Raw genomic sequence first — 11,469 nt, forward strand, 5'->3', positions numbered from 1 at the left:
TGGGGATTGGGGAGCTCCGGATGCAGCCTACCGTCAGGCGTGTCCGCCTCTCGGGGAGCCCTGGCAGCTCCCTCGGGGGAACGGGAAAGGTGTGGGGGCCGCAGGTGTTCGATTGGAGAAAGAAAAGCTAATGGGTTATCAACGCTTGAGCCCGAGTGAGCTGTCCGGGGGGACGTTAGAAGTGAATAGCAGTACCGGGAATTAAAGTGTAAATTAAAACCCTGATTTCAGTTCTCCTCCAATGCAGTAGATCTCCCACCGCCCCCTTCGCCCAATGAAAAATACCCACCCATAAATTATGTCATTCTATAACCTATTTGCGTGGGGTTTTGAGCTGTGTTTTGACATTCTCTGCTCTCTGTTGGACATCTCGCCCGAGTAACTGGCCAGCTGCATCCCAGGCTGTCAGGTTCTTTGAGCCTGCCATAAATACCCCGCTTCACCTTCGTTATCGTTCAAATCCTAGTGCTGCAAAGGAAATGAATGGAGAAGCTTATGCAGCTCTACAGTCTCAGAGCCGAGATGATGCAGAGCCTAGAGGGTTAAAGCAACAGGATGAAGTCAGCACAAAGCAGCCCACAAGGACTGGCAAATAAATAAATCATCCTAACTACGCTATTATTACGGCTTGCCTGAGGTTCATTGTCTCTTTCTTTTCTACCTGAATGTCTGTTACATTTTTTCCGTTGTTCAAGAGAAGCAATCAAAAGAGACTGTGAGCAGTAAATGGCTCCTGACCATTTTGAATGTTGCTAAAAATACCACCTTACCTCTCCATATCTAGAGGTCAATTGAAAAATCAAAATAATGAGGTAAGCAATCCTGGAGAATGTTATGTTGAGGAGATTTCTTCATTTCTTCCCAGAAGGAGAATATAAAACTATCTGAACATACATAAAACAAATTCTCTTGCATTCTGTTTGCACTTCAGCATCCTCCTCTGCACTTATGGCTGTAGCTCGGTGAGGCTTCCTTCCCCAGGCACTTGGAAATTACATTTCTCAATACATCTTTATAAGACTGGCAGATGTGTTCTGCACAGTTCTGTCATATCTCCTAGCTCTCGGGCAGATAAAATTAGCTTTGGTACAGCTAAGAAAGAGATGATGTGTTTAAAGCACTGCAGTTTGGGCGCATGTCTGTACCTGCTTCCGTTTTTCTTGAGGGAAGGTAGTTAGGTTGTGCTTCAGTACTTTTCCTATGAAATGGGAATAATGTCCTATTTTCTTCACAGGAAGGAAGCAAAGATGGGAGGGGTACATATCATCATCATCTCTTACGGTAGAATTCTCTGAGTGGATACATTTTTCAAGGCACACAATAGTCACTTAATGTTCCTCTTGCATTGACAAACGGGGATAGCTCAAAAACATGCAACACGTTGACTGAAAACAGGGAGAAATTTCCTATATCTCCACAGAATCTTCTCCCTGAGGATTTAAAAATTTCCCAAATATATCCTCAGTATCCAACATGCTTCCTGATATTTTTTTTTCCTTTTTGTGAAAAATTCTAATCCTTTCTAAAGATTAGGACATAAAATTGGCTAACAGAAAATATTCCCTATAATGTGGGTCACTAATGGTATAAAGCAAGCAAAACCAAGATACAGGAAGGAATATTTCCGGAGATCTTTGATATAACTTTTGTGGAAACAGTACCATTTCAGGAAAATTCAGAGTGGTTTGCAGACCATTTGGAAAGGGCAGATTTGGTGAATCAGTGTCAGTACTTCAGCTCTTTCCATGACCAACATGCTAACGACACAAGCATCACACATTTTAATAAACACGGAAAGTGTGTCACAGCAAATATAAGTGGATTGCCTGTATCTAATCTACTTACTATGAGACTTTTAACGTAAGAGTGAGAATAAGAGTGTTTGGATCATTACATATTGGTAAAATTGTTAAGGTGACCAAGCTCTGAGCATTCACCTTGACATCCTGTATTAACTAGGGGACTTTTAGTAAAATCTCATTATGAGAAGTCATAAAACAAACTTCATAGTTTGTCTATAGATCTTAACTTTCTTGAAACTGTTTTCTTGACTGTTCTGCTAGTGCTGATCCTGTTCAAACTCAGTTTATTAAATTGCATGGAAGTGGAGAGTGCAGACAAAGCAGGAGAAGTTAGGGGAATATTTGTGTGTGAGCAAGGAGATATGAGTGTCTAAAGCTTCCAAGAATTCTGCAGAACCAAATGTGTCTGTACCAGGTACACATCTTCCAGTTTTCTTTCTCATTCAGTATTACTGTTTGACCAATATGTTCAGTTCACCGTGGAGAAGATCCCTGTTTTCCATGCTCCTGGTTGATGCCCTGAGCTCTTCCTGACAAGCCCTGGAGGCTACATCTTGTGATTGTTCCAGTATTCTACGCCCTAAAAGAGCAATCTGTTGCCTGAAACACTAAACAGCCACCTAGATAGGCAACAATAGACCACTCACTCACCTTGTAGATGGCACAATGACCAAATTGCTCTATTATTCACCCATGCAGCCTAGCAATGACCCTGTGTAACAATACAGTATCTCCATTTCATCCTGAAATCCTCCACCCCGCCTTTAGGAAAGAGGCCTATCTGCAAACATTTGCATTTTTATCAGCTCAAAATTCTTTCTCTTGACTGTTCAGGAGCTCAGGATTGGTGCATAGTGTGCTTCAAGCAAGACTGCCCTGGAAGCAGTTTTGTTCAATTGACTAGAAGTGTTTATTAAAAACAAGCTACTATTTTGATTTCAGAAACTGCTTTTACACATCAACTCCCAGTGCCTGTCCTTGGTATGGACACACATTGCTCTTGTAGCTCACCTATCACCCCAAGACTCAAAATGTTAAGAGTGTGCTGTTACACTCACCGAACTGCAAAAGTCCTTTTGGGGGTTTGTCGTATGTACAGTTCTGGATTGAAATAAAAATGTTAGTTCATTAGGTTGATGACACTGTGGGTGCTTTTAGGTATGATGCTTTCTAAGTTTTCTCACTTATCTAATGAAGTTGTAGCCTTACCTTGGAGAGCCTCTTCAGCTGAGTTTGTGCGGCTTCATTGATTTCACTCCTTTTGTGACCTATTCCAGTTCATGCTGACTGAGTATCTTGTTTGTAAATTGTAATGTTGTGTTCCTCTCCTCTGTGATCAAGTGACAAGGGACTTATTTATTTCTCCCCCTCTCCCCAAGATAATAAGCAAAAGGACTAACCAAGATATCTCTCTCTGATCACCATCACTGACCAGTCTGAGTCACACTCCTGACTCACAAAAATTTGTCTTATGAAGGATAAATGTAGCCCCTCCCTGATCTGATCAGTGCTGGGTAATTTTCTTAAGGAAAAAAAGAATAAATTGTCTGTTAGCGATGCTACTTCAAAGTCCTTTGGATAAGAAATAGGTAATTCAGTTAAGCTTTAGATTCCTTCAGTAAACATTAGCATTTCTGCCCCTTGGCAATTGTTCAAGATGGGTTTGAAGCATTCAAGAGTCATTAGAGGTAACAGTTCCCACTCTGCATTTCTTTCAAGGAGGAGTAAGAGAAAAGATGCACTACCTTACTGCTACTACCTTAGTCAAGAATTAATCATTCAAATGATAAGTGATTACCAGAACATAGTCGAATAAATTATTTGTTTACTTTGTTGATCACATACAGCTCTAAATTATCTTGTCTGGTTTCAAGATACCAAGGAAATTATCCCACATACCTAAAATTGCTTTTGAAGAATATTACTAATGACCTACTTCACATGCATTTTTTAATAGCTTAAACCTCTGGGCTCAGCCTTGCAAGACTTATTCAGGAATAATCTTTTTTCAGATTACAAATACAGATCTGAGATTATCAAGGTTAACATTTGGATATCTATGAAAAGGTGTGGACATAAAATGTCTAGTATCAAAGCTTCAAAACAAACCACTCTTCACAGTAGTAAAAATTATAGCAAAAGTACTTTAAAAATGTTTATATTTGTATATATATATAATCAAGTATGCTTACAGTGTTTAAACTATAGGAAGTCAAAAGAAGAAAGTCTTGCCTTGAGTGTTGTTTCTTTTGTCAGGTAATAATAAAATCATATATATTAAGGAAAGTAGAAACAAACTTTTAAAATAATTCAAAATTATGCTTGTCAACTCAAAAATGAGGAAAATTAACTAAGTCTTGTAACACAAATTACATTTCTATTATGTAGAAATGATATAATTTTCCTCTAAGTTCCCTTTTGTCAATAGGATAACATGGCAGCCTTCTCTTGAGCTAGTGGAGCTTGAATATATCAAGGTATGGGTACATCTAGTAATAGTACTGCTGCAGGTTATCTTCAGGCTACAACATGTTAGGCAGCAGTAAAGGCAGTTTGTTTTCTAAGAGAAGTGGATTAAAGGATAGAAAAACATTTTGTATGTGATAGTAGTTCAAACATTGGCAATTTTGTTATTTTCAGTTCTGACTGGATTGAGTGAGAGCTGCACATGCTTAGTAGTTTCTATAGCTGGTGTCTATTTTAGTAAAAATGTATTGGATTACTAAAAGGTATTTTAAAGTAAATGCATGTAAAGGGCTTTTAGATCTATCCAATATTAGATTTATAGTAAAACTTAAATTTGTTTATTTATTGTGTTTCACTCATCTTGATGTTAAAGACAGCCAGGCCATTTGACTTTACAGCCTCTTCTCAGTGGCTGTCATGTTGAAGTCCCCAAACCCTGGCAGTGCTTTTTTTTATGAAGCCATACACTCAGAATTGTCCACCAGGACAGCAGAAAGGGCCCACAGCTGTGAAATTAGTTAGGAATAATTGTATGAGATGTCCTTGACAGCATATGTAGTCGCCCTTAAAAGTGCTGCAAAACCAGCTGGCCCAAGGAAGAAAATGACTGTGGGTCCATTAACAGATATGGTTCATGGAGTTTCTCAAGAATAAAGTTTGAGTTGCAGAGTTGAAGTGCCAGAACTATCACAACCAGCTTCAAAAAAGGCAAAAGCTTTGATCTTTGTAATCACAATATGTTTATCTGCCTCCCACCTTTATGTGGTTTTGTTGAAGATCATGATGCTCTGTCAAAGTACAGGGAAATGCAAACACCTGGAAAGGGTCAAGAATCCCTCTCAAAGATAGTGTTGGTATGTATAAATACATGTATATATATATATGTACATGCAAATATAGAGATCTTGTTTTAGAAACTATAATCTAAAAAAAAAAAAAAAAAAAAGCCAGCTAAAACTCTTAAATAGTATTATCATTAGGAAAACATATAAAAATTTTTAAAATATAAGACAATAGTAAAATGATCATAAATTCTGTCCTTATTAGAAAATCCACCTTGCTACTTAAGCCAAAATTGATCCTTTCCTTATTACTGTTTCTTTCCCTATGCATATCCCTATCCATTTTAGTTTTGCTGCAAAGACAAGCAAAAATATCCATTTTTGGGAAAAATTTAGGAGATGGTTTTAGGTGGGAACCAGACAAAATGTTGTTGTGTTTTGTTTATTTATTTGGTGTTTTATTTGTTTGTTTTAAAAAGGAACAAGAACTCTTATGGTAAACCATGGAAGTTAACCACAAGAAATGAAATCAGCAGGAGTTAATTAAGACCTCTGTAGCCAGAAAAAAGATAGTGTTGTACAGATAAGGTTTGTTTGGCTTTTTTCCCTTTTCCTCTGATCTATTCCTCTTTTCTAAATTAGATAAAAAATTCCATGAAACATTAAATTGGCAGGCAAATAAAGCTAAGATAACGCACCTCTCTTAAACTTTTAATGCCAGGAAATTCAGAGATGTAGCTAAAACAACCCTCTTACCCCATACTGCAGTACTGCAGTACTTTTAGAGTGTGGAGTTTCTCACTGTTGATTGAGATAGACAAAAATCACATAATTTTTTACCTCCCCTCAACAATTTTTGTTTTGATGTTGAGGAGTAGAGTTTTTTAATAGTTTACTGCAACATTTCTGTTTTCCCTTGCAATGTGTTCTGCCAATTGGGATGTACTCTTATAATATTTTTGAGTTTATGGCTGACAAAACTAAATACAATTATGTGAGAAAAATCAATGAATATAATATATCTCTCATACTTGTATTGGTTTGGGCCTTTTATTTTTTTCTTTCAGTCATTCTGTTGCAAGCTCCAAACAGAACAGGCATATAGATTAACTTGAACTTGTACATGCCTTGGCAGGTTTAGGACATAAACTGCCTAAAGGAACTCACAAAATTATATTACTTGTGTTGTGTCAGGGAGTTTCTGTATCTCTCTCAGTACAGACATTGTCTTCCATGTGCAATATTTAACAGCAATTTCCAGGACTGCAGCCTGTCCTTTGAAAATTTAAAGAAGTGCAGTTATAGGGCATCCTTATGAGAAAAAGGTGTGTTTGTTGGGGTTTTTCTCTTAATACATTTCAACTTTATTGCAGGCCTGAAATATATCAAAGAAGCATATGATCTAAAGCCCCATAGTATGTGTCATTTTTTATCAGGGTTACAAGGATCAGCAAGTGTTTTAAAAAACAGAAATCACCAGGCAGGTCCAACTTATTTTGTTGTTCAGCTTCCCCACTTTTTAGCTATGGCCCACTGGGTGGAAAGGATGAACAACTTTGCTGAGTTCCCACCTCTTTCATGAAGTGGTAGGAAGGGGGGGAGGAAAGAAGAAAATGAAATAATGAAGTCCTGGTTCCACACACCCTTACTCAGCTAGTACTTTTATGTGTTGACCTATTGGAGTATAGAGATTTAGAAAGACATTTATTAATTTTTAAGAGTAAGGGAAAATTAGAGGGGTAATGGGTCTCAAAAAGCTCCTGAGTCATTGTATCTTAGATATTCATTAGTGGACTGGTGTAATCCAACCATCTCTCCTATTTTTCAGGGCTGTGTTTAGAGGAACCTTATCAGTCTACAGGAATTAAAAACTAACTGAGCAAAAAGTACAAATAATTAATCATATAAAATGCATTCGCTTGTTTTCCAATTACTTTAGTTTGCATTTTGAATCATCAATGAAATAAGAGATGTGATACATCCAAATGTATCTAAATTATATTTTTAAAATAATTTATTAGGGCTTAAGACAGATATTTCATTTGTATACCATAATCTGTATGGTATGGTATATTATGTTTCCACTTGGCTTTAGTGACACAAGTTTTGGGATATTATTATAATTATGATGATGAGGGTGATTATTATTATTATTATTTGTTTCTAAATATGATTCATGAGGTTTCTGTACACTGGTTGTATAATGCTTCTTCCTTCCTGATAGTGACTATCTGTTCTCTACTTTTGGCTTGCTTTTCTATTGTTATTTCTAAATTGGATACGTTTAGCTGATGATTGGAGGATCTGTTCAATTCATACAGTAATTAAAGAATAGTTGCCTTATTTGCTGTATATTAAATATCTTAGAAGAAGTAATCTTTAATATTTGGTGTTTTCATTTTATTATTCTACAGTGCTTTTATATTATGATATCTGTTGCACATAAATCTGACTACAAGGCAAAAAAAAATCTAAATATAATCTGTGTGTGTCCCTGATGAACAAGGAGATTTATGTTGTCAAAATCAAATGCATGAAGGAGTAAAAGGTGATATTTGTGAAAATTATGGAAGATATATCAAAGTTTCATGAGAATTCAGATGAACTTTAATAATGTTCATGTACATTGATAAGAAAATATGCTTACTTTTTAGTGTGGTTAAAAAGGCAAGAGCCTTCTAATGGATTTTCAGTGCAAGAGCTCTTAGGAAAGTTAATTCTCTAAATGCCCAAGAATACCAGATTAGGTGATAAATAAATAAAGCAATATTCACCAGAATGAGCATGGCAGAGTCAAGCTTCTTACAGTCCAAAGAAATGCTGGGGGGAAAAATAGCCACATTTTATTATTGTCTCCTCTAATATTTGCTGTTCTTTGTAGTTTATTTTTGTCCTAATAGTGGGTTTAATATTTCTTTGACAAAGACAAAATGTAATGAAAGAAAATATACAGCAAGCATTAATATGAGTTTGTTCTCTAATGTATAAAATTCAAACATCCTTAATAAAGCTTACAATCCTTATTTTTAAAGATAAAATCTAGCGAGTGAGATATTTGTTCTTTTTGGTTACACTTAAATTTTTGTATACTGTTCACTCATTGAATTTAATTTTACAAGTCAATAACAATGTTGTATCTTTATTAATACAGTTTGATGTAATTGCTACTCCCTATTTAATGATAGTATAACTTTGCAATTAAACAATTTACTTTACCCACAAAAAGTTTCTGTGATATGGTCATTTATTTTTTGGCCGCTGAATTGCTGCCAATTTCTTGGTGATACTATTTGCTTTTTCATCACACTCTCTTATCCTTTTATTTAATGCCCACTGAAGTGTTCTTCTGAACTTTGGATGTTTGAAAACTGGTTTACAAGGTTCAAAACATTTGATTTGTTGGGCACTGCCTTTTGGAAAACACATAAGAAAAAATGATGTCTCTGAAGACTTGAATCAAATATAGGTTGTCTCTCATAGCCAATATGAATACATCCTCTGCAGGATAATGATGAGATGCTTTATAGGGCAATAATTCAAGTTTCTGTTTTTGACGAGGGAAGGTTGTCTTCCTTTCATTGTACCTCTCTTATAAAATAAATTATGTGGTCTTTTACTAGTCAGTTTTGCAATCTCTCCCTACTAACTTCCATGGTCATTCAAGTGTGCTGTCTCTTGTGCAGTGTCTGCTCATCCAATCTCTAATCAGCACCACCTGAATAGTGGTTTGGAGAGCTGTGTCACATCAGCACTACAGCCTATCTGACAGAGAGCACTGCACATTTCTGAGGTTTTTCAGAGATACTGTCTCCTTGTATGTTGTCAGAGCTGCCTTATCCATGAAAAACCTTTTTCTACCCTAGCAGCTTGAAAATCTTTGGAGTATTCCCCTTAGGAGAGGGGGTTTGCACAGTGTGATGACAACATCCATCAGCTCCTCTTCAGAAAGAAAACCCAACAAACCCCACAGTGTAGGTAACATCACACTGAAGAGCTTTCAGGGAATTCTTTACTAAAAATTATCTGCCAGGTTGTTTATGCCATGGGGAAACGAATGCTAGGGAAAGAATAAGGCAACATAAAGCATAAGGACCTAAATCTTCAAAATGTAAGTCCCGTGTCTACCAGAGCTATATGAAGGTAACAAACAACATTCTGTTTCACCCTTACCTCTCCTGAAAACATCCTCTGCTAAAGCTGAGAAGGAAAACTTGCCTATGTGTCTATCTGACATTTGGTTATTTATATATCCATTGCTGCTTTACTTGTACCTCTTCATATTTGCAGTTCTGCAGTAGCCAACAAGCAGTAACCAGGACACACACGTCAGCACAGTATACCTACTCAAACTTGAAATGTTTGCTAATGGCTAGGATGGGGTCTTAAACTAGTTTTTTTGCCTTTTGCCCAGTTTTTTCATCAAATACTGTATATTACATCCAAACATTGATAATGTAAAACAATACTTCAGGAAAATTTCCTCTATGGGTAAGGCAGAAACCTTTTTTATTTTCTAGGGCAATTAATTAGGCATCTACAATGTCACTCCCACACTTAAATTAATCTCCATATGCTCAGTTATCATGGGTGAAAGAAAAAGAAAGAAGAAACTGAAATGAAAACTCATAGCCACAACTCTGCAAAGTATTTTTCAGACACCTAAATTTCTGTCAGCTTGCTGGGAATTCATAATTTCTTTATCACATGCTTAGCTAATCAGCACATCATAATTTCTACACAAACAATGTCTCTGTCACTTTTTATCATATATTTAAAATGGGGGGGGGGGGGGAAGAAGTGTCACAGATGAGATTTTAGCACTTTTATTACATGCAGTTTGGGATAGTTACTGTTTACCTGTGAAACACTACTTTGATTTAAATAATACTTTGCAAGTTACTTGTTTTGTGATACATTGTTTTTGGTTCATTTAACTTCTTGTTTCATTTCCTTGCTAATTTGGAAAACAAAATCCGTACTTGCTTAGTAATTTTTCTGAATTGCTAAAGTTCTAATAGGCCTTGTTGGAGACCTTTTTCGACTTTGTAAATTAAATATCTCATGTGATGGATGAGTGGACTCAGGAGAAAAAAGAAATACGGAAAGCACATCTGAATTACTGAAACACTTTAACAGAGGAAACGTTAAGAACTTGCAAATAGTGAAATGTAGCAACATTAATCTTTACTTATGTATCCCTGGCCTGATAAATTTGTTTTCTTTATGCAACATTCCTGTGTTTTAAGGCATTAAAAGCGTTCCCAGCCCAAAGTTTCCCACCTTGCCTGAGTGTTTCAATTTCACCCAGCCTGGCGGATCAGCGGGTGGGAGGGGACAGGACTTACTGCTGCATGGGGTCAGGCTGGGATGGAGTTACTTTTCCCCCTGGCAGCTTCCCTGGTGCCCTACAGCCTGTTGGTGCTGGAAAGGTGTTGATGGCACACCAGTGTTTGGCTATTTGGAACAGCACCAAGGCTGCCTTTCCAACATTGTCCCCTCACCAGCACACTGAGGGTGGGCCAGTTCTTGGGAGGGGACACAGCCAGGACAGCTGACCCAAGCAGACCAAAAGGATATTCCATAACATGTGGCATCTGCTCAGCAATAAAAGCTAAGGAAAAGGAGATGGAGGCAGTTGTTATGAAGCCCTACTTTCCAGGAAGTGACTGGACATCTCCTGCTGATGTGAAGTAGAGAAGAAATATTTTCTTTTCCCTCACTTCTGCTCATGGCCTTTACTTTTCCTTTATCAAACCTGAGATTAGCTCAGTTGTGTAGGGCATGGTGCTAATAATGTTGAGGTTGTGAATTTGATCCCTGTATGGACCATTTAGTTGAAAATTAGACTCAGTTATCCTTTTGGGACTCTTCCAAGTCAGAATATTCTGTGATAAACTGCCTTTTTCTGACCTGTGAGATTTTCACACTTTTTTTTTTTTTTTTTTTTTTTTTTTAATCTTCACCCCACCTTGCTGTGGAGAGAGAGTGAAAATGACTTGGGCACCTGTCACCCAGCTGGGGTCAACCCACCACAACCATACAGGCATAAATCTTGCCCAACTATCAAGTCACAGACTCAGCCCTCTTCTAGCCTGATGAACATGCATGTTTAGGATGATTACTGTGCAGGTCTGGCAGTGTTAAGGAGTTTTCCTCTCCCAGCTTTTGGAAAAAAGATCATAACAAACAAATCCTAACCATTAATAGAGGCAGTTGAACCATGCTGTTACTATCATTCTTTGCTCTACAGCACTTCAGTGCACAGCAGGTACTTGAAACCCATAGTTTCAAGTGCCCCATATGAACCCAAGGTGAACTTGTTGAACTGGATTTTATAGGTTCAGTAAACCAAATTAAGGAGGAAAGAGTCCAAGGCTTTATGCAAAGTTCAGCTTGATACGTCTTATCTGTGACATGTA

The 11,469-nt window shown here is 37.1% G+C and overlaps 1 long non-coding RNA gene across 1 annotated transcript in view; it reads left to right on the forward strand.

Moving 5' to 3' along the window:
- Nucleotides 1-11,469, forward strand: part of LOC306800726 — a 599,049-nt gene that overhangs the window by 542,435 nt on the left and 45,145 nt on the right. The window lies entirely within an intron of this gene.

The sequence above is a fragment of the Erithacus rubecula genome, assembly GCF_903797595.1.
Source record: "Erithacus rubecula genome assembly, chromosome: 4".
NCBI classification, from domain to species: Eukaryota; Metazoa; Chordata; class Aves; order Passeriformes; family Muscicapidae; genus Erithacus; species Erithacus rubecula.